Genomic DNA, 23314 nt, shown 5'->3' with positions numbered 1-23314 from the left:
TGTGAAGGTCATCATCATCATCAGGCTAACTACACTGACTGCAGGGCAAAGGCTTCTCCCATATCTCTCCAATTAACCCGGTCCTTTGCCAGATACGCCTACCATATGCCTGGGAACTTCCTTATCTCAACCGCCCACCTAACCTTCTGCCGCCCCCTGCTACGTTTGCCTTCTCTTGGAATCTACTTCGTTACCCTTAAAAGAGCAGAAGAAAAGGTTTGCGCACAATATTATTATTATTAATTAGCGTCGAGCACCGGAACTACATGGCAGCATGGCTCGCCCACTCTAACCCGAGCAGCACAATTGGCAAGGAGCTGGTCAAGCATTTTGTCACTGAGACCGCTTACTGGGTAGAGGTGTTGAAGCGCGTAGTTGTTGTAGTTAAGCTTCTAGCTGAACGCAGCCTAGCGTTTAGGGACAGTGAGGAGATTTTTGGTTCACCGAGAAATGGCAATTATATGGGAGTGCTTGAGGCCATTGCCAAGTTTGATTCCTTTCTAGAGGAGCACATGAAACGCTATGGGAACAAAGGAAAAGGTCACCCATGGTATCTGTCAAAAACCATTTGGGATGAATTTATCGACCATATCGCAAAGGCTGTCAAGGAACGTCTCGTTGACGAAGTGAAACATGCAAAATACTTGTCTTTAATTGTTGATTCGACTCCAGACCTTACTAGCGTTGATCAGCTGTCATTTGTTTTACGATACTGTTTAAATGGGAAAGTATACGAACGCTTTCTTGGATCTCTTTCAATTGAATCACATACCGACTTGTATCTTTTCGATGCCGTGATGTCCCTCTTGACGACCAATGGCATCTCAATTGATGACTGTAGGAGCCAAGCTTATGATAATGCGAGTAATGCGTCAGGAAAATACAAAGGACTGCAAGCTCAAATCAAACACCTGAACGAATTGGCAGTCTCCATTCCGTGTGCTGGTCATTCACAGAACTTAGTTCGCGCGTGTAGCGCTGACAGTTGCCTTGAGGCAGTCAAATTTTTCACTCTAATTCAGAGACTGTCTGTGTTCTTTGCTTCCTCACCTAAGCGATGGAGGTATCTTTTGGACAGCATGGGCAGAACTGGCCAGCAGTTTGTTTTCAAACGTTTCTCCGAGACCAGGTAGTCAAGACACGGTCAATCATGTAAGGCCGTTCTGAAAATTTTCAATGCAGTCTTGTGTTGCCTTCAAGCTATATTCAGGAACGAGGAAGAAAACGGGGACACTGGGAACGAAGCGCACGCTCTCTTCAAGAAAATTACAAAACTAGAGACTGCATTCATGGCGATTTTCTGCAGTGAAATCTTGGAGCGCTTCGACAAAACGAGCGTAGCCTTCAGAAACCAGGCCTAGACATTCCAACTGCTGTACACCTGCTGAGCTCTCTAGAAGGCTTTGTTAATTCTTTGCGACGTCTCTTTGATACCTTCGAAGAGAGAGCACGCACGCGATGTACCAATCAATGTTATCTGGATGAGGGCAAACACATCGTTTTGAGTAAACACCGGGACTGAAAAAGCGATAGTGCGCTACAAGGTAGAAAAAAGTTTATCGTAGAGACCTCCACTGTTTTACTAGACAGTCTAGGCTCCGCTTTGCGAGTGCGAAAGGCTGCCTACACTGAACTCTGCGAAAGGTTCGGATTCTTAAAACCGGTGACAGAAGTTGGGAGCGAGGCCTCTCTGGCACAGCAGGCTGAGAAGTAGGTGAAAACCTACAAAACTGATTTGGAGCCAACATTTTGTGCTGAAATCGTTAAGTTTGCGAACTTTCTGCACAACTCTGTGTGCCAGCACACGAGTCCCCTGAGTATAATCAAGTTGCTACACGAAAAAAAGCTTATTGATGTGTTTCCGAACCTTGCTATTGCTTTGTGAATGTACTTCAGCATACCCGTGGCAAACTGCGAGACCGGATGATCGCTTTCCAAGTTGTCGCTGATAAAAAATCGCCTTCTTTCGAGCCTCCTTGACGACAAGGTGAACTCGCTTGCTATCATGTACACTGAAAGTGACCTCCTCTGCGATCTATCCTTCAAACAGACTATATCTGATTTCGCCAAAGCGAAGGCGCGAAAGATGCCATTTTAAAAGAGGACTGTTTGCGCTATAGTACATGAATAGTTCCAATAAGTTCGTTGTGTCGCCTCCCAGCCTGCACGTTGCCAATGAAACGCCGAGAAGTGTAATTCAAGATATTCAAATCTCCGTTGTTCGTCTTGTTTGTTATTCTTGTGATATTTAGCGTGTTTATAAAGAACTGTATTTTTGTTGTTTTTGCTAGTGCCACGTTTATTTGGTGTCGTCCTTGCTTGTCTTACCTTTAGAGAAAATATTTTCAAATAGTGTTTTTTAATTACAGTTCCTAAATTTTCAACTGTATTCTAGTGCATTTTTATGGTGTTTGTATTGCCTTAAGTATTATATATATATATCTATTGCATATTTATAGAATAACACGTATAACGATGGGCCCAGGGTCTTCATTTTTCTTAATCCGGCCCTGGTATTCCTGTAACACTTCCAGTACCGTGCTCGTAATTGTGAACTGCTGTTCCCTTGCTATGCTGGTGAGCATTACTTTGGTTTTCTGCATGTTAATTTTGAGACCAACCATTCTGATTTGCCTGTCTAAATCATTGACCATGCTTTGCAATTTATCTCGCGAGTGACTCAGCAAAGCAATGTCATCAGCGAATCACAGATTATTAAGGTATTCTCCATTAACGCTTATCCCCAACTGTTCCCAATTGGGCCTCGGAATACCTTGTGTAATCAGGTAGTGAATCGATTCAGGGAGTGCATTAAAATTGCTATTGTTTGAGGGAAGAAACTGTGCTTGAATGCGTTTGTTTTAGGAAAAAGGGGCTGTAAGGAGTGCTCCTTGCTATGGCGGGTCCTTCAAGCCGTGGAGTTCCTGAGGAATGAAGGGGGATAAATGCTGAGCTTACCTGCAATAATTTTATGAAGGAAAGAAATACGGTTAAGTTTTCTGTGCGTACGGAGCAACGGAATGTTATTGTCTTTCATGAGCTGTGTTGGGGAGTCAGAACTTTTATATTTATGAAAAATGAAACGTACTGCCTTCCTCTGGATGAGGTCTAGTTGATAGATATGTTTCTTGGTGTGCGGGTCCAAAATTTCAGAAGAATGTTCAAGTTTGGACCTGACAAAAGTTGTGTAAGCCAAATGCTTAATATTTTTAGGAGCATGTTTTAATTTACGTCTCAAGAAACAAGGCTTAGAGAATGCTGCTGAACAGATCTCAGAAATACGAGTGCCCCAGGTTAATTGGTTAAGAGCAATTCCTAGATATTTATTTTGTGAGACCTCTCTAATGTGGCTGTAATGCATCTGTAAAGCTGTTGTCGCATTTTTTTAACTGTTAATGTCTTGATGTATTTTGTTACTGTTGCTGCTTGTGTTGTTTGGATGCCTGTACTTTTTTCATTGTACTCACTCCTGCTTCGAGTCAACCTACTCTGCAATATATTTTAATAAACAAAACACAGACAGTCACACTGGTCGAAGGGTGTTTGGATTGTAAATGCCTTTGACGGTCATTTGCAGCTTTTTTCTTGAGCTGTATGTCAATACAGTTATTTCTAAGCTTCTTGCTGTCATGTTGAACTTCAAATTTAAGTTTGTGGGAATTATTAAATGATGGAAAAAACAAGATGTGTACTGTATTATTTGCATGCTGGTTCTGATTGAGGTTTTTGCCCGTGTGTAAGCAACAGTTATTTTAAGTTGTGTATGCCGTGCCCTACTACTTCAGTTCTGCACGATCGTACCCCCTTAATATGGAATCTGCGTTTCCTAAGAAAAACTGTCCATAAAGCGGTTGTGCATAATAATTCATGTAGAAGAACAGTTATTCAGAAAGAGAAACTTCCTGATGTACATTTTTTGTACATGGTGGGGCACGGTAAAGTGAAAACTGGACAAAATCTTCAAGACCATTACCAGAAATGCATCACCCTGATTTCAGTTACCTGTAAAACAATCCAGTGCTGTTCGAAGCACCTAATGGCCTATAAGAGTTGACTGCTTCTCGTCGTGTGATGTACCTCCTACTATGCCTGTTAACCTCCCATGAGCTGCGAGTGCCTATCTGTGGATGCGCTGTTGGGCAAGTTTGTTCAGTACGATGGATAGATAGGTTGCGCAAAAGGGGCGTTAACAAGTGATGGCAAGATGGGCTGAGCGGAAATTTGACTTTATTCGAGGAGCAAGCACATTTAAATATTTTTGCCAGTAGAGGATCAAAAGGGTATGAAAATCAGATAGGAAAAAGTGGGGTACAGGGGACTGTCATCACTGTGTGTGAGAAAATGTTTTCACTGTTATAGTCTGATGTGTCACTGACACATTCTGTTGCCTTCTTTTTTCATAAAATATGCTTCCTTGCGCTTTATTTCACTTGCGCAGAATCTTTCTTCTGCCAGTAGAGGCTTCCATTTGAGTGCCACTGTGCCACTTACAATACGTTGCCCCTTTTGAGTTCATTTTCCAATACATCACTACTCAGAATACATCAGTATTGTAGCGCTCAACATGCGAGCAGCCGAGGATCATGCGAAACAAACTCGCAGGGCTTCCTAGGTGCATCACTTCTGCGTCAGCAGCACATCGACCTAAATATGAGATTGATAGACGGGACACAATGCAGCCTGCCCTCACATGGCTGCAGGGCAGCACAGGGCCAGTGATATGAGCTACTGGTTAAATACGTTTTGCTGTCTTAGCTGAAACAAATTTTTAACACCGATGTAGCCGCATCAAAACAGCTGGCAGACAAGGCAAAAAAAAGTGCTCCCGTTCGGACAAAGCGCACATCGTTTTTCCGAGACGTTGATCTAGTGAATATAAATCTGTGATGCAAGCACATAATTCGAGAGCACCGGTGTTTGCGAGGTGCGAAAGCGTCCCACGGCATCAACAAGCAGCGGCTCCGATCCCTGTCCCTCGGCGTCGGTCAACTTCGTGGCTTGAACGGTCAGAAATTTTGACGCTCTTCCCACAGTGTAATCATCGTATGCGGACACAAACCACTAGCGCGATGTGCCTCTTTTTCCGACACTGTTTAAAAAAATAGCACCAAAACAGCAATACGACGATGGATGAAAACAGCAGCGATGCAACGCAGCCACAGCCTCCAAGCACAACATCGCACCGAGAACCGAAAAACAAAATGGCAGCGCTTCCGTTCTAGGCCGGAAGTCGGAAGGCTGTGTGAGAAGGAAGAGCCGTGGGGGAGGGGAAGTTGGCGGTACTTAAACTGGTCGGAAAAAAACGTCATGGAGGGGCTTTAGTTCAGGTGTGCGCCGATAGGCGAGACAGATACTGCGCCAATTCCTTTCCCCAAAAACCATTTTCATTTTTTTTTCAAGCTGTACACGACCCGCCGTGGTGGCTCAGTGGTTCAAGCGTTCGGCTACTGAGCCGGAGTGCCTGTGCCCGTTTGCTGCGCGTTATCAGTGCACGTTAAAGATCCGTGGGTGGTCGAAATTATTCCGGAGTCCTACACTACGGTACCTCTTCCTTTCTTCTTTCAGTTCCTCCTTTACCCCTTTTCTTACTGTGCGGTTCAGGTGTCTGCCGATACGTGAGAAAGGTACTGCGCCACCTCCGTTCCCCAACAACCAATTTTCAATTTTTGTAGCTCCGGCTAAAAAATTTAAACTTGGAGGACGCCTAGGGCCAATTCACACTTAAAAGTCGCAGAGGTCGCGCGACCGTTTTGGTCGAAAAGCGAGAATCAAAAACGATCGCGTTGGTGGAAAAAATATTGGCAGTGGCTTAGCTCTGCTATGCCAGGATATGCGTACCGAAAGCTGAGACGTATCATGATTAGCCTTGGTTAATCTTGATTGCAAGTCCAGGTTAGTCTGGCTGTCTAGCTATGTTGTTGTCGCATTAAAGACGACACAACTGCGGTTGCGGTGCACGCGAGCTCTGCTTCTCAATGCTCCGGTATGTTATCAGGCATGCCACGCAGCTGGAGAAGCGAGCAGAGGAGAGCGCAACGACCAGAAACGCGGCCTGACGTCATACCAAACGGCGGCGGCAGCGGCGAGTCGCGCGGTGTGACGTCATGCCAGATAGCGCGGCGAGCGCGCAAAGCATAAAGCCCCTCAAAGAAGACTATTGAGGGGCTTTAGCAAAGCACAGTAACCGTATCACATATCTCGGCGGACACCCGAACCGCGCCAAAGAGAAAGGAATAAAGGGTGGAGGGAGAGAAGAAAGACAAAATTGAAAGTTGAATTTGGAAAAAAGGCGCGGCGCAGCGCAGCGGCCTAACACCTGTGGCTCGGTGCTACTAGTGGCGCATGCGCAGCTGTGACTAAGGAGCGAGAGAGAGAGAAATATCCTCGGATAGGCGCGCGTTGTGATGTCATGTGTCCCCTCCGAGTGCGGCCACGGCGAAATCGCAAGTTCGCGGCCAGTAAAGCTTTCGCGTTATAACGACAGTCGGGAGCCAGTCGGTTCTGCACTATTTTGCAGCCTCGCGACTGCGAGTCGCAAACAGCTGAACCAATCAGCGAGCGAGCCGACATTTCGGCAACGACGCCGCTTGCGAATGCGCCGAGCGACGAACTGCGCTATCTGCTCCTTGGCTGCCCTAGTCGTCGCTAAGACTAGCCGATTTCACATCGATGCCGCCGCTGAGGGTGTTTCGCAACTCATCAGCACTGTAACCAAGATGCTACTCTCGTCAGGGCTTTATTGTGAACCCCATATCATAATCATATAAAAAATTGGCTGTGGTGTAGCTCTGGTTAACGCTGTTTGATTTGCGAAAGCTTTGTTTCCTCGGCACGTCGTCTACGCAGCGTCTCATTCCGGCGCTCTCAAAAACTGCAACCGGTGTCTTCCGCAGTTGAAGAGTCACTCTGGGACGTGGCACGACTTCGTTTAGCCGCATAGTCGTTACTACAGTTCTGTATATGAGGGTTAAACGTCCCGAAGCGACTCAGGTTATGAGGGAGGCCGTAGTGAAGGCCTCCGGAAATTTTGAACACCTGGGGTTCTTTAACGGGCACTGACATCACACAGTACACGGGCCTCTAGAATGTCGCCGCGGTCCAAATTCGACCGCCGCGCCGGGATTGAGCCCTCGTCTTTCGGGCCAGCAGCCGAGTGCCATAACCACTCAGCCACCGCGCCGGCTTATAACATATATATATATATATATATATATATATATATATATATATATATATATATATATACTTTTAAAGGGAGCCAACAGTCACCGAAACCGAGGTGCATAGGGGAACGTTATTTATTTTTTTTAATGTGTTGTGCTTATCAGTGGGGTAATATTACTTCGAATAATAAATTGCTTAAAGAAAATTACTTATAAAGCAGCACAAAAAAACAAGCATGCCGCCGGTGGGATCCGAACCCGCGACCTCCGAATATCGCGTCCGGTGCTCTTACCAACTGAGCTACGGCGACTTTTTTTTTCTTTATTGCCTGGCTTTGACACAGAAAATTGCACATAACAAACAATCAACAAAAGACAAACGCTATGTACACCCGACTCGAAGTCAGCCAGCATGAGTCTGGCTTCGTCAACTTAAAATTCACGCAGTGTACAGAGTGGCTCTAGTCTTGAGAGCCACTCCGGAGGCTCCGCTGCGGCCTTCTGAATGGCCAGAAACATGTCCATACTTTCTCGAAAGTAGATTCGGGCAGGTCTTGCGTCTCTGTCACAATGAAAGCCTGCCATTCTCGAGCGCCATATACAGTGGAGGCCCGTCAGCATTATTAAATCATAAGGCACCCCATCCTCATTTTCAACACATAAGTAACGGATGCCATACGGGTCTAGTGGAAATTCTTTCTTTAAGGTTCGCTGTTATACATCCCAAAAATAAACCCCTTCCCAACAGTGTAAAAATACATGGTCTATTGTTTCAGGCTTTCTGCAAATTAAACAGTGAGAACCCCAGGGTAAAAATAATCCCTTTCCCTCTAAAAATTTTTTAACCGGTAAGGTTCCGGTGTGCAGCTTAAAAAAGAAAGTTTTGGTTCCTGATGGCACCTGCATGTTTTTAACTCTCTTTAAAACATCTTTGCCTTGGCCTCCACTGTACAAGGCCCTGTACAAGGGCACCGGGAAAACTACATCGCACAAAGCACGGTACAGTTTCTTTCGTTTCACAGTCGACAGAAAGTCATTTGAAAACCGCGCGGAAAGAAACCTTACACTGGCTACGATTTCCCGGCAAAAACCGGTGACCCTACTGTAAACGTCAGCAGTTCCGACTATGTACTCTGGAAGCAGATGCCGCAGCCTAACTTGGCATACGGTACGCAAAAACGGGTCTCTTGTGTCCTGAAGAAACAAAAAACGATTGACCAGCTGTCTCAAAAACAAATGGCCCAGTCCCAGCCCGCCGTTTTGAACCCGTCGGAACAGGTTGGTCCGGCTGCAGCGCTCCCATTCAGACGACCAGACAAAGATGGCGAAAATTCGGTGTAGCTTTTGAATACTTAACCGTGAACAGTGCAACACCTGCATGACGTACCAGAGCCTGCTGATAAAGAACAAGTTGCAAACAGTGGCTCTGGCGAAAATGGACAAGGTCGTTCCTTTCCACTTATCAGCTCTTTCCCGTATCTCTTTAATCTGTCCTGTCCAATACTGTTCACTGTCACGGTAAGCAGCGAGTGGAACGCCCAAGTATTTATCTGGCGTCGTCGTCCAAGGCACGCTGGCAAACCGCTCCGGCGTAGATGCCCACCTTCCGTGCCAAAGTCCGAGGCACTTCGACCAGTTAACCCCGCTTCCAGTAGCTTGGCTGAAATCTCGTACACATTGAACGGCCTCGCTTATGCCTCCCTCGTCAACGGCAAACACAGCAATGTCATCAGCGTACGCCAGAACCTTTACTTCGGCTGCTTGTAAACTGAATCCGGTAATACTTCTGTTTTTCAGTAGCTTCAAACAAAGGGTCTCCACATAAATACAGAATAAAAGGGGGCTGAGGGGACAGCCCTGGCGCACCGAACGCTGCACGCTAATGGGGGCCCCCAGACTCTTGTTAACGATCAATTTCGTCGTGCAGTTCCGGTACGCCAGGGCCACACCCTCGCGAATAACAGAACCAACGTTAACATGGCTTAATACTGCAAACAAAAGTTCATGGGCAACGCAGTCAAAAGCCTTTTCTAAATCGATCTGAAGAATAGCCACCTGACCATTTGTGTCATCACAGGTTTCTAAGACACTGCGCGCAACGTGAATATTTGTAAAAATAGACCGCCCTTTAATCCCGCAGGTCTGATGCGGACCAACTAAGTGATGAATCACGGTCTGCAGCCTTCGCGCCAAAATCTTCATAAAAATTTTGTACTCAACATTAGTGAGTGCTATCGGTCGGTATGCTGTCACCAGTCGTAGTCTGTCTGTGTCGTCTGTTTTGGGAATCAGCACAGTATGGGACGACCCATAGGACGGAGGCAGTGCTTTGACTTTAAAGGGTTCGTTAAAGATTACCCTCAAGACCGGGGAAATTACATGTTTAAAATCTTTGTAGAATGCCGCGCTGAACCCGTCCGGTCCAGGCGACTTTCCTGGGTTTAAACTATCTATTGCTTGCTCGACTTCCTCTTGATTTATCTGCTGTTCCAATCTGTCTTTAGTTTCGTCGTCCAGACGCGGCATCTCGGCTAGAAACGCCTCCTTAAATGTGATAACATCTACCGGGCGCGATGCGAAGAGCGCCTGGTAATGCTCGAAAAAGGCTCCTTTGATGTGATCGATGTACGTTTTTAAAACACCTCTCCATTCTATTTCGTGAATGTGATTTCTTTCGGCACGGGATTTTTTCCAAACCAAGTGCTCGTTTCGTTGGCGCTTCCCCTGCAGCCATGTTTTCTGCCCTCGCCCTCACCAACGCTCCCCGATAACGTTCTCCTTCGATTATCTCTAGCTTTTGTTTGGTTTTTCTTATGTCCTCCATCCATTTACCAGGCGCTCGGAATTCCTGTTTTAACATCTTCTGAAGCAGTGTCTTTAGCTCAATTTCCTGTTGTTTTGCTTGATGACGTATACAAGTGGCTCTTTCTATTGCTTTTAATTTTAAAGTTTCCTTAGTGAGCTCCCACTGCTGCCATATCCTCATGTTGCTACTTGGTTCTATTTTTGCTACTTCTTCTCTTACAGCTCGGTTATAAAATTCGTCCTGAAGTAGCTTGTCATTCAACTTCCACATTTCCCATGAAAAACCATTCCCCTTCTTAATGAATCCTATGCAGCATTGAACCAAACAGTGGTCAGAAAATGATACCGGCATAACTACATAACTATGGCATTTAGGTACAGTTTCCGCGGATGCATAAATGCGGTCTAGCCGTGCGTGACTTGTGCCCTCGAATCGTGTGTACCTTACAGCACGCGTTCCTTCAAGACACTCTGCTACATCCTCGAGGTTGCAGTTCACAATCATTCGTAACAACACTTCGGTGCTTTTGTCTCGGAAACCTCGGAGGCTTGTCTTGTCGCGCGCACTAAGGACACAGTTGTAATCGCCCATAACAATCAGCTGTCTGTCAGTGCGAAGCCGTTCTTCGACGCTTTCAAAAAACGCGGCTCGGTGATTAACCACATTAGGAGCGTAGAGGCAAACAATGCGCCAGTCTATGTTACTGAGCGAAAAATCGATGGACACGTGTCGACCGGACAAGCACGAATGATGACCGTGTACATCTATTCCCGGCAACTTCTTAACAAAAAGAATACAGCCAGCCGATGTGCCTACAGCATGGCTAACGACGGCAAAATACCTAGACGTGAAACGTCGCACCATGCTCCCGGTCTCTTCCTCACCATCGACTTTAGTCTCCTGCACTGCCAGTATATCAATATCTTGCTCCGTTATAAGTCTGTACAGCTGGCTTTGTTTTCTTTTACCTGCCAGGCCTCTGACGTTTAGGGTGGCGACTTTAAACGGAGTTGCAGAAGCCATTTTAACTTAGGAAGAAGCGACCGAAAGCACGGTGCTTACCTCCCGCGCCTAGCATGTCGCTAGACGATGCCGTCGCCGCCGGTGTCATCCGGCGCGAGCACGTGCTCCTGGTCAGGAGGCGCCTTGTCGCCGCCACGCTTCTCAGCCGGAACTTTTGGGCGCGGTCTCAGACCGGCCCGTCGTGCTTGGGGCGTCTTTGCCGGCGGTTCCCCGACGCTGGGCTCCACTGCCTTCTCCCCGTCGGCCTTGGTCTCGGCGTGTGGCCGCTTCGCAGGTGTAGTCACGCCGACGTTCATGCGGGAGTCGTCCTTTTCGTCGTGGCTCTCGCTGGCGGCCTTCCGTTCCACGTGCGCGGACGAGCTCGCTCCATCTTTGGGCGTTTCCACAGGCGTCGAAGATGGGTCAGTAGCTGGCGACCCGCTCTCCTGAGCCACAGCCGTGTCGGTGTTGCTACTCGCAACAGCTGGCTGCACCGCCATCCCCTCCGCTTTGCCCGTGTCGTCGGCACCGCTCGCTGCCTCCTCTGCTTCGACGACGTCCATCAGTTCTGCAGAGACGCTCGCTGCTACATGCCCGGTGGCCGACGCGTAGGTACGAACGCAGTCAGCCTCCGAGTGTCCATAGCGCCGGCATTTCGAACACCTGGGCACCTTGCAATCGCGGCGAACGTGCCCCGTGCCGCCGCAACGAAGGCACTGCATCGGCCGCCCGGGAACCACCACGAGAGCCAACTCGCCAGCGACTCGTACCTGGTGGGGCAGGTCGTCCACCTTCACACCTGGCTTCAGTTTCAGGAGCACGGTCCTCGTGGTGGACCCCTTCTCCTTCATGCCGGCGACGCGCCAACGCTCCCGGGTGACCTCGGTCACGTTGCCGAACGCCGCGAATGCCGTACGGATGTCCTCGTCGGCGACGCCGTGAAGCATCCACTGGAGGCGCAGCTTTACCTGGTGGTCTTCTGGATCGAAAACAATGCAGCGGCGTCCCTTGACTTCCAGCTCCTTCGTGGTGGTCAGTTTCTTTGCGGCGTCAGCGGTGCTGAAGGTCACCGCCCACACGTGGTTTATCTGGTACGCCCCCAACGCCACGACGTCGGGGAGCGCACCAGCGTTGGCGAGGGCGTCCCTGAAGTCTTCGACCCTGTAGGGTCTCGCACGCACGTCCCCGTGCAGAAAAACCGTGTTTAAAACCACACGTCCGGTAGGCAGGGTAGGCAGGACGAAGGGGGCGGAGGATTTTTCAAGCCGCAAATGTACGGCTTTTCCCTCCGCCTCCTTCCACTTCTTTGTGGAGAATAAAACTTGTATGTATGTATGTATGTATCTCGTAATCCTTATCAGCGTCGCTGGCAAACCTGTTTCCGCGGCCGGCAACGGCCGCTATCGCCGCTCCGTGGGAGCTCATGATCCTGCGTCCGTCACGCTCGGTGGCCGGAAGTAGAATGAACTGAGCTACGGCGACGGCGGTCCAATCTGCTGCTCTCGTGGGTATTTATGTTTATTTGGTGTACGCGAACATTGAGAGTGTTCACCAGCGCCACCCTCGAGGGTTCGGATCCCACCGGCGGCATGGTTGTTTTTTCTGCTGCTTTATAAGTAACTTTCTTTTAGCGATTTATTAATCGAAGTAATATTATCCCACTGATAAGCACAACGCATTAAAAAAAAAATAAATAACGTTCCCCTATGCACCTTGGTTTCGGTGACTGTGGGCTCCCTTTATAAGTCTGTCAAACGGGCCCCTCATTTACTTTACCTAGTCTGCTAATAGCATAACGAGGGTCTCGGTTCTGGCAGTCTTGATGCCACAGGTTGCTTAAGAGGGCTCTCGCACAGTTTCCGCCCTTTAGTTAGATGACGTTCCACGTCACGCTCGCGGTATTACAGGACGTGCTACGTCCGCCGCTATGGTCGAGGGTGGCGCTGGTGAACACTCTCAAGGTTCGCGTACACCAAATAAACATAAATACCCACGAGAGCAGCAGATTGGGCAGCCGTCGCCGTAGCTCAGTTGGTAAGAGCCCCGGACGCGGTGTTCGGAGGTCGTGGGTTCGGATCCCACCGGCGGCATGGTTGTTTTTTGTGCTGATTTATAAGTAATTTTCTCTATGCAATTTATTAATCGAAGTAATATTATCCCACTGATAAGCACAACACATTAAAAAAATAAATAAATAACGTTCCCCTATGCACCTTGGTTTCGGTGACTGTTGGCTCCCTTTATAAGTTTGTCAAACGGGCCCCTCATTTACTTTACGTAGTCTGCTATATATATATATATATATATATATATATATATATATATATATATATATATATATATATATATATATATAAGGCGGGGATTTATTTAAAAGAGCTGGGAGGAAGGAGGCAGCGGCGAGAACAATCCGAGGGCAACCAGGTCGGGCACAGACACACGTGGCGATAGCAATACGGCTGACGCGCAGGGCCAACTTCTTCGTTTTCACGAGTCATCTGCTTTGTCTGGGTCATCATCTTCTTCACAATCACCCCCGGGGCGAAGAAGAGCCATCCTGGCGACTTACGGCGACTGCAATATGGAGGGGTTGTAGTAAGGCTTGAGACGCTGGATGTGAACTGTCTCGCGGCCGCGGCGGCGGAGATCGGGAGATGGCGTGAGGGGTTCGACGACATAATTAACTGGAGATGTGCGCTCCTGGACACGGTAGGGGCCCTGATACTTGGCGAGAAATTTCGAGGAGAGTCCAGGAGTACTTGATGGTATCCTGAGCCACACAAGCGCACCAGGAGAGAAGTGCAATGTGGTGTGAGCGTTGTCGTGGCGGAATTTCTGGCGATACTGGGCGTCAGTTGTGAGTGACCGGTCGATTTGGCGACAATCTTCTGCGTGTTGCAGGGCTTCGGAAACAGGGGTATATTCGGAGGCGTCAGGTTGGTAAGGCAGAATGGTGTCAATTGTAACAGATGGATGACGGCCGTAAATAAGAAAGGATGGAGAGAAGCCTTTAGTGGACTGCTGGGCGGTGTTGTAGGCGAAAGTCCCATAGGGAGGATGAGATCCCAATTCGAGTGGTTGGATGCGACATACATAGAGAGCATGTCCCCGAGGATGCGGTTAAATCGCTCGGTGAGGCCGTTGGTCTGCGGATGATAGGCGGAGGTGGTACGATGGATTATGTTGCACTGGCGGAGCAGGGCGGTGACGACATCGGACAAACAGGCGCGTCCGCGGTCGCTAAGCAGTTCACGAGGTGCACCGTGACGAAGGACTAAACGTTGCAAAAGGAAGGAGGCAACGTCTGTCGCTGTGGCAGACGGAAGGGCGGCGGTTTCGGTATACCTCGTGAGATGATCAACCGCAACGATAGCCCAACGGTTGCCGGCCGCAGTGTGCGGAAGCGGGCCGTAGAAATCAATTCCGATACGGTCGAAAGGGCGTGGTGGGCAAGGGAATGGCTGCAACTCTCCAGCAGAACGATGAGGAGATGGCTTGCGACGTTGACAGGCGAGACAGGCGCGTACGTATTTAAGTGCAACGGTGTACATGCCGCGCCAGTAATAGCGCAGCCGGATGCGGGTGTATGTCTTGAAAACTCCCGCGTGACCGGATTGTGGGTCAGCGTAGAAATAGGCGCATATGTTTGTGCGCAGGTGGCGAGGAATAACGAGTAACCACTTGCGGCTGTCGGTGCTGTAGTTCCGGCGATAGAAGAGGTAATTGCGAATCACGAAGTGTGAAGCATGGCGGCGGAGAGCACGGGATAGAGAAGCTAGCCTATACATATGTACTGTTTTGCATGTAGGCTCCCTGCCAATATGCTTCCACACGAACAGCAGTCTGCGAACACAGCCATTTAGTAATGGTGAATCACAATGTGCGAATGATTTTTAAAACTTTTTTAGAGCGAAAGCGCATTTAGCCTACCGCCAGCGATTTCGATTATATAATATGTATCGCGCGAAGAAAATGAAGCCTCAGCCAGACTCAATAATTAAGGGACTGTAGGTATACGTGCCGCTGCAACGGAGGACAACAACAGAAAGGAAATGGGTACGGTGAACCTCTCCAGGTGCATTTCACCGGCACAAGGTCTAGACTCCGTTAACGTTGAGGAAAGGAAAGACGCATAACTGGCTCTCTGGGTCAGTCGAAACCTGAATTGCGCTTTGAGGTAGGTGGCGGTGGTGTGCGTCTGCAAAAAAAACGTGCTTTTGCACCGAATCTTTTCGCTTTACAGCATGAATCGGTAATTATATCCGCTTGAATGGCGATGCATGTACAAAAACAAGATGCTTAACATGGCTGCAAATTAAAATGTTCACCATTCGGGATACTTAAAGCAGCAAGGTGTGGCTGCAAAACCCGTTCTATCTCAACAGCAGGAACGGCACTCGTTGAGACTCCTTCTTTTGCGGCAGATCCAGTGTCACTGTATCTGCGACGACCTTTATCCATGGCAATTGATAAATCCTGTGGCGACTCGTGTCCCGTATCAGTCCCAGCTGGTACCATCTGCGGCGCCCGGTTGCCCGAAAATGAATGGAGCCCAGAGGGGCCACAACTTTCCCAGTAGTACCGCTTGCTGAAGAGTGAACACCCGTGACCAGCATTTTCTGCAATGAAGAAAGTGCCGCACGAGCATCTGTCTGGTCATTGCAGCCGTTCATGCGCCGGATTGCAGAAAACAGGGCCTCCACAGGATCGCTAGAGAATTTTGCTGATAAAACATAGACGAAGCCGGATTGGATAAGGTATCTGGTGCACAGAACGGTTGAGATCGTCGTCACCTTCAACGCTTCGTAGATCTCAAGCGACAAGAATGCACTCTTGTGGGGTGCTGCTTTCTTCCATGCCGCAAAGAAGGAAAGGAACTCGTTCTCCAGCCAGGATAGCCTGAAATAAACATCATTGTAATGACACCATACCGCCCGGTCAAAAAAATGATAGATACCTGTCATCGTGAGGAGAGTTGAATGGCATCCCCTTTGAATCTCTGCTCACAATGTAAAAGGTCGTGCTTCGTATATTGTGAATAGTGAGCCACTTGAAGATAAGTTCCATCAATTGTATAGTTGGCAGACTGTCTTCAAAGCCAATCACCCCAAATCTCTGTCCATGTTGTTGCAGATACCGAAGGACAGCTGTAACCTAAAAAAAGTGAAAAAAAAATATGACGCATGTTGCAGAGGAGCGCTATTTATTTTTTCTTCGGTTTCTTGTCCTGGTTTCGATACCAATGGTACGTGCCTGCGGAGAAAATATGTCAAGACCTCTTGACATTAATTTTCTCTAAAGTCGTAGGGAAGCCATGCTTCCGCGTGAGGCATCTCACCAACTTGAAAGAAGGCTGGCGTTCAGTGATTTCGAGCAGCATTCTAAGATATTTAGGGCTGTAGTGTTGATCCCCGTTACACAGTTCGAGGCAAGTAGCTGGTTCCGCAGAGTTTTGAGAATGTGGCAGTGATCAAACGCTATGAACAACTTTCGCCCACTGTTCATGGGGTGTCTGCAAGCAAAAAGAGGGAAAACAGGGAAAGCGTCAGTGGGCACAAGATAAAAAAAAAATCCCGTACTTCATTCTTTCGGCTAATGCATGCAAAGAAATTTAGTGATGTTAACGTGGACGTGCGTATACGCTTATGCGTAGCAGCTTAATCTGCTTCTACAAACGCATATAGTACCGCTCTGAGGGAGGTTAACATAATAATAATAATAATAATAATAATAATAATAATAATAATAATAATAATAATAATAATAATAGTAATAATAATAATAATAATAATAATAATGACTGTTTTTTCGGGGGAAATTAAATGGCGCAGTATCTGTCTCATATATTATTGGACACCTGAACTGCTCCGTAAGGGAAGGGATAAAGGATAGAGTGAAAGAAGAAAGGAAGAAAGAGGAGCCGTAGTGGAGGGTTCCGGAATATTTTCGACCACCTGGGGATCTTTAACGTGCACTGACATCGCACAGCACACGGGCGCCTCAGCGTTTTGCCTCCATAAAAACGCAGCCGCCGCGGTCAGGTTCGAAACCGGGAACTCCGGATCAGTAGCCGAGCGCTGTAACCACTGAGCCACCGCGGCGGGTAGGGAGGCTAACATCGAACAGTAAATGAATGTGACGTAGACAAGTGGCAAAGGCGTTTACTAAATGTGCATATTTGAAAGCATGAACCGTTCTTTAAAAACTTCTCAATAAAGCGTAGCTCGTCTATTAACGAACTGGTGATCATGAGTGCCATACACAAAAAGCCCAAGCTTTCAAAATTCTAGCCCAACTCCGAAGCCCAGAGTGCTTCCTCTGTAATATCAATGTACACCCTTAAAATTTTTAACATGAACACGCGAGCGTCGACTGACCGCTGCAGCGGTGCCGAGGCGAAGTAAAGCGAAAATCGGGATGGGGAACGAGCATACGCACTCATCATGACTCCGTAGCTAGCGTCGTCTGCTTGGCTGTTCTGTTTAGTGCGAAGCAAGTTCTATGGCAGTGTTCCGTTTGGTGTTCTATCTGCTACGTGTTGGCGGCCTTGGACTGGTGCAAACGCGTAGCGTTCCAAGCAAGACTGTACAGGCCCCGGTTGTATTTGCGGGTAGCGTGTCGAGAGCATTTGCTTTAACGAAATTAACGCGGCAAAATCGAGGGTCCCCTTCAATCAGCTTTATAAGTAACGATTGGAACTGGTGTATTTGGCATGCTAGGCAGTTCCCAAATCTCTGCTCTTTTCAGAATCACCCATGCTATATGCAGCGGGCCTAGCTCGCAGCTTCTTGGGCCTAGCTCCAATGCATAAAATCCGATGGTGCACAGGGTCTACTCGCGCTCATGAGAACAGCCTAGCTTTGCCCTAGCAGGCTTTCTCTTCTCCTCCCGGCACAGCAGTGCCAGGCAGTCGACGATTGCGCGTTCACGTTAAAAAATTGGCGTACATCGCTATGTATACTGTAGGTGAAGTGTATAGGAAATGAATAGCACAGTGGTACTTACGGCACCTCCGGGCTTATTTTCCATTGTCTAGCATGGCAAACATCTTGCAGTTGAAGGCACGATTGTCGGCTACTAGGCGCACTACTTGGAACCCAGCCTCCTCTACAGACTTCATTACTGTCATGGTCAGGTGGTACAGCTCCTCCAATTTAATCGATTGGGTAAAGTAGTACGCTACTGGTAGACTGAAAAAAATGTTGCACATGCATGCCAGGTTAAACTTGTCCAGAACGCAGACACGATATTTTTTTACTTGTTAATTACTTATACATATACCGTTACGTAAATGTTGGAACCTCTCGTGTAGTGCGTAGAGAGGCCGACAAAGACGAAGGCAAGAAGGTGCGTGGCCAGTTCATTCTCGAGACGTACTTCGCTCTCGAGGCCTCCCATTTTGACAAGTCCCTTGCACGGCGTCTCTTTGTTTTTCACAGCTTGCACACTGCTTTAGTGACATTTCGTCGACTACAAGCGAGCCCATTTTTTCCTGAAGAAAGGAATATAACATTGCCACGTAACAAAATTTTAAATGTCGGGTGTAACAGCAAACAAGTGCGTTACGAAAAGCGCGGTGTTTCTGAACTTACCCGCTCAGAAAGATGCGCAGCTTCCTGGTGCAACCGCTGCTTCATTAAGGAAGACACTACCTCCCCGCTGCATGTCTCGATGTACCTTTTCAGTGTGGCGCGACTCGGAAGAGTCACGCACCCTGACTCCCGTATCATTTCATACCCGGACGGTGATTTGGAATGCCATAGTACGGCTCGTCTGATTGCTTCATGTGACCAGTGGGGGTGTGTTTTGTTCAAACAGTGCAGCTGCTCTTTGAGGAAAACGGCTTTTGGGTTATTTTCAAGTAGCTTCTCCTGTAAAACAAAGGAACTTCCTGCAAATATTTAGTGCACCAACCCACACCCTAAAATAGAAAAATGTGATTTCATTGCAGTTAACAGTAGCTGCAGCATTGCAGCGTTAGCAAGCTGTGAGCATGCGCTAATTTTGAAAATTTTTTTCTTCTCTTCAAAGACCTGTGAATTCAATGCATGATGCATTTTTTCAAGTCTCTTCGTCTTGCGCTTTAGTGTTTTCGTGGTCGCTGCTGTGAACGGCATCTTTTTGAAGGTTAGGTTCGTTTGCGACGAGACTAAGCGTTTCATGTTTCTCGGTCTTGAATTGCCGCATTTCAATCTAGAACAAGAGGGCTCTGTTGGAGCAGGCTCCTAGCTCGCCGTTGGTGAGGGCGAATCGTGCGTCTCAGATGTTCGTGCTTCCTGTTGCGTCGATGGACGGGGCAAGGACGGTTCGACAGGCTGTGTTTCCCTCCTACAAAACATTAAAGAAAGCCTAATGTGAATATCTATGCGTTGTATGTCATAATTGTGGTCAACTGAAGAATAATTGACATGATATTGCTTGTTGACTTACATTTCCATGTTTGCAGCTGGGCTTTTTTGCAGCGCGCTTGCGCAATGCAGCAAAGCTTTCCTCCTGGTTCGCATCATATCGCCAGAGTCGCGCACAAACACTGACGGTACAGCTGCGGGTTTTATCCATCGTCTCTTCAAGCCTGGCCTATAATCATCAGGTGTGAAGTGAAGGCTGCATACTTTTGAGCGGTCACTTGGCTGCCAGAGTTGATTTTCCGGGCCTTACAGAAGAACGAAATGAAAAAGTGAAAGCAAAAGTTTAATTAACGCCCATTGCCCCGGCTATTTTCTTGCCCGCTCATATTTGGCTCGTATAAGCGGAACAAGTGCCATTGTATAACAGCGTAAAGACTTAAACGATACTTTTCTTCGTTATATGCTTAAAAAGACAGGTACACGTGCAGTACCTCTTGGCAATTGGAGGTTTATTGCTTATAGCATCCATTTATCAGCTTCAAGTCCTGTTTTGACCAAGCCGCAGTTCCTTTTCTTCAACATATGGTCCACAAGTTTCACAGCAAACCATGCAGCATCTCTTGCACACATTGTGTTCTGTTTTGTTCCAAAATTTCTTCATAAAATTTCAAAATGTAAACTCCTAGCTATTTCATTACTTTCTTGTCTACCTCGTGAGGGAAATCTGAAAAGGTCCCACCTTTCCTCGCAACAGCCCGGATCCATTCCTTCCGCACACTGGTGACAGGAAACTCATGAAAGTTTACGTCAGGCGTTTTCGCTTGCTCTGATTTGCAGAATGGTACGCAGCAGTAAACCATTCTACTAGCTTTACGATCTCTTCACGCCATGCACCATTCGTTTCCAAGAACACGAAAAATGCATACGGTAGCAGCGTAGCTCAGTGTCGCGCAACGATCTATAACCAGTGCACCGACAACTTTCTGTCGCACCAAGCACCAAACAACAGATATTTTGCGGCACGCTACCGTCTGCCGAACCTCCCACAAAGATCTCTCTGCCACATATATGTTTGCAACTCGTGGATGTCCGCATTTCTTTTTTTAATTAATGTTACTATATATCAGTTTTTTTATTTTAAGAAGTTTCTTAACGAGCACCAGCGCGCTAACAGAAAGCCCATGCTAGCATGCCGGCATTTGAAAATGGCGCGATTACGTCTCTGTCGCCGCTCTCTTTCCGGCGTAGTGGCATGCAACAAGAAAAACAAAATCGCACAGTACGCGCAGAACTGGTGTTTCCGCAAAACAACATGAATGCATGACTACACAAAACGTAGACAAATGACAAAACTATTACAACCTTGAAGTGAAATAATCGCAGGCGCCATCTTGTTCAACAGGTTAATTGTAGCGCCACGCCGCCCGTAGATGCCGTTCCCTAGCGTCAAAAGGCATGAACTAAAAGGTGCGCGCTGGAGCAGTGCGAAATGTGCGGGTCTGTAGTTCAGTAGGTCTTGCACCAGATACCCCAGCCCTGGCGTAGGCATCTCGCGCATCCTTCCTGCGTTACAAGGGCCCTATTCAGTATTACAGAGAGCAAAGCTTCCCCGACACAAAAGGCAGCTAACCATTTTAAATAAAAGTAATTTCTGAATTATTTCTTTTTCCGCGAAATTGCTTTTCCAAAGTACTTCATTACATTGCTAAAATGCTCGAACATAAAAGTAATGCATTAAAATTCCAGCTCCCGAGCAATGTCATCAAATCACTGCAATTTTATTACAGTAATCAGTTAAATTAATGTCTGCTCCACACTAGTGCTCTTAACGAAAAGGCACCGTATGTCTTTCGCTCGTTGCATGCCGAATTGACCTGCATGCGTTTGTACCGCTGCATAGTTGGCACAAAAACGGCTGTTTTTCTGTTCAATATGGATGGCCAGCAGTGATGCAAATATGCGGTTTCAGTGAAGGTGGCAACGTTATTGTGGTTAGAAAAATATTATTTGACGTTGACAGCGGAAACGAGAAGTAACGAGACGCAATAACTAGGAAAGTGCGGAACATTGAGACTTGAACAGTGTGCACGTCAGACCTAAGAACACGAGAACATCGCACAACCCAGAGCGAGTCTCTATTTTCCTGCTAGTCGCAAGCCATGAATCTCATGTACTGAGAGCACATTGAAGAAAGCATGTGATAAACATGAACGTATATAAACTGAATACATGGTAGGAATTAATACATATAAAGTGATTGGCAGCAAAAGCATATCTAATGTGTTTAGGTGGATATATATATATATATATATATATATATATATATATATATATATATATATATATATATATATATATATATATATATATATATATATATATATATATATATTAAGGAAGATAACAGTCACCTAAACCCAGGTGCATAGGGGAATGTTTCCATTTTTTTAATTTGTAATTTTTTTAATTTGTAAGAAAATGAATTATAAATTAGCAGAAAAAAACAACCATGCCGCCGGTGGGATCCGAACCCACGACCTCCGTACATCGCTTCCGGTGCTCTACGAACTGAGCTACGGCGACGGCTGTCAAATCGGCTGCTCTCGTGAGTATATTTTAAGTGCAAGCGAACCTTGAGAGTGTTCACCAGCGCCACCCTCGTCCATAGCGGTGGGCGTAGCACGTCCTGTAATACCGCGAGGGTGGCGTAGAACGTCATCTAAGGGCGAGGGCGGAAACTGCGAGAGCCCTCTTATGCTACCTATGGCATCAAGACTGCCAGAACCGAGACCCCCGTTAAGCTATTAGCAGACAAGGCAAATGAATTGAGGGGCTTGTTTTGACAAATATATTTAGGAAGCTAACAGTCACCCAAACCCAGGTGCGTAGATGAATGTTTCAATTTTTTCTTATTTGTAATGCCAATCAATTGGTTTAATGAAAATGAATTATAAGCAGCAGAAAAAACAACAATGCCGCCGGTGGGTCCGCGCCCACGACCTCCGAATATCGCGTCCGGTGCTCTACCAACTGAGCTACGGCGACGGCTGTCCAATCTGCTGCTTTCATTGACATTTATTCACTGTAGCGGGCCCTCCAAGAACGGTGCCGCCAGTACGACCGACCCTTCACCGGTGTTCCAACGACTGTGGCGGCGATCACTGCAACCGATCGGACCACTCTTCGAGAACTCATTCGAGAAATTGTCCTCGAGGAGCTGCAGCGAATTACTGCTACGAGCGTTCAGTCACCAGAGGCCGCCGCAGCTGCCGTAAGCAAAGAGCTCCGGTACGGCCTGTCAATATCTGTACTATACAACGAGTCTCACCCAGTTAACAACGTGGCAGCCATTAGCGAACCATACCACGTGCCACAACCCGACAGCAACAGGGCCGTCATTACTGCGCCTTGCTACGAGCCGGAGCCGCAACCCGCCAGCTATGCGGCAGTCCTTCCTCGCCCGCCGCCAGACCACGCCCCGCCGAGCCAACCGAGCCGTCAGCAGACGCGATTCTTCCAGGTCCCACAGTGGGCACCTCCCAGCCGCTCTCAACCGCGCCGAACTGACGTGTGGCGCTCTTATGGCAGCCGACCACTCTGCTTCTTCTGCGGACAACCTGGCGATGTGTATCGGTACTGCCGCTACCGCCAAGAGAGGCAGGCCTTTCAGCCTGCTTCTGCTCGCCGCCACATCGACGCTGGCCGTGCCCGAATCGAGGACCCGCAGCTCAGCAGGGAAGCCAACTCACCGGGCTTCCACCGCCACTTCCCATCTCCACAGCGTTATTCTTCGCCGACACGGACGGCGGGCCCGAGCCCTCGCCGGGGAAACTAACAGCCGCAACCTCGCTAGGGCAGGTTGCAACCAGTCGAAGAGTTTCAAAGCCTTCACTAACGCCGCAACTGCTGACCGCAACCCGTGACTCTAACGCCGCTGTTCCCATTGGCCCGGCCGTACTACCCCGAAAATACCGCCTACATCACTGCCAAACATT

At 47.7% G+C, this 23314-nt stretch overlaps 1 pseudogene; it reads right to left on the bottom strand.

The window, feature by feature from the left end:
- Positions 1-11051: 11051 nt before the first annotated feature.
- Positions 11052-22718, bottom strand: LOC144118800 (uncharacterized; annotated as a pseudogene).
- Positions 22719-23314: the final 596 nt, after the last annotated feature.

This window comes from Amblyomma americanum, chromosome 1, assembly GCF_052857255.1.
Source record: "Amblyomma americanum isolate KBUSLIRL-KWMA chromosome 1, ASM5285725v1, whole genome shotgun sequence".
NCBI classification, from domain to species: domain Eukaryota; kingdom Metazoa; phylum Arthropoda; class Arachnida; order Ixodida; family Ixodidae; genus Amblyomma; species Amblyomma americanum.
The sequence above is the reverse complement of the archived record's forward strand: the minus strand, read 5'-3'. Positions and strand labels throughout refer to the sequence as shown.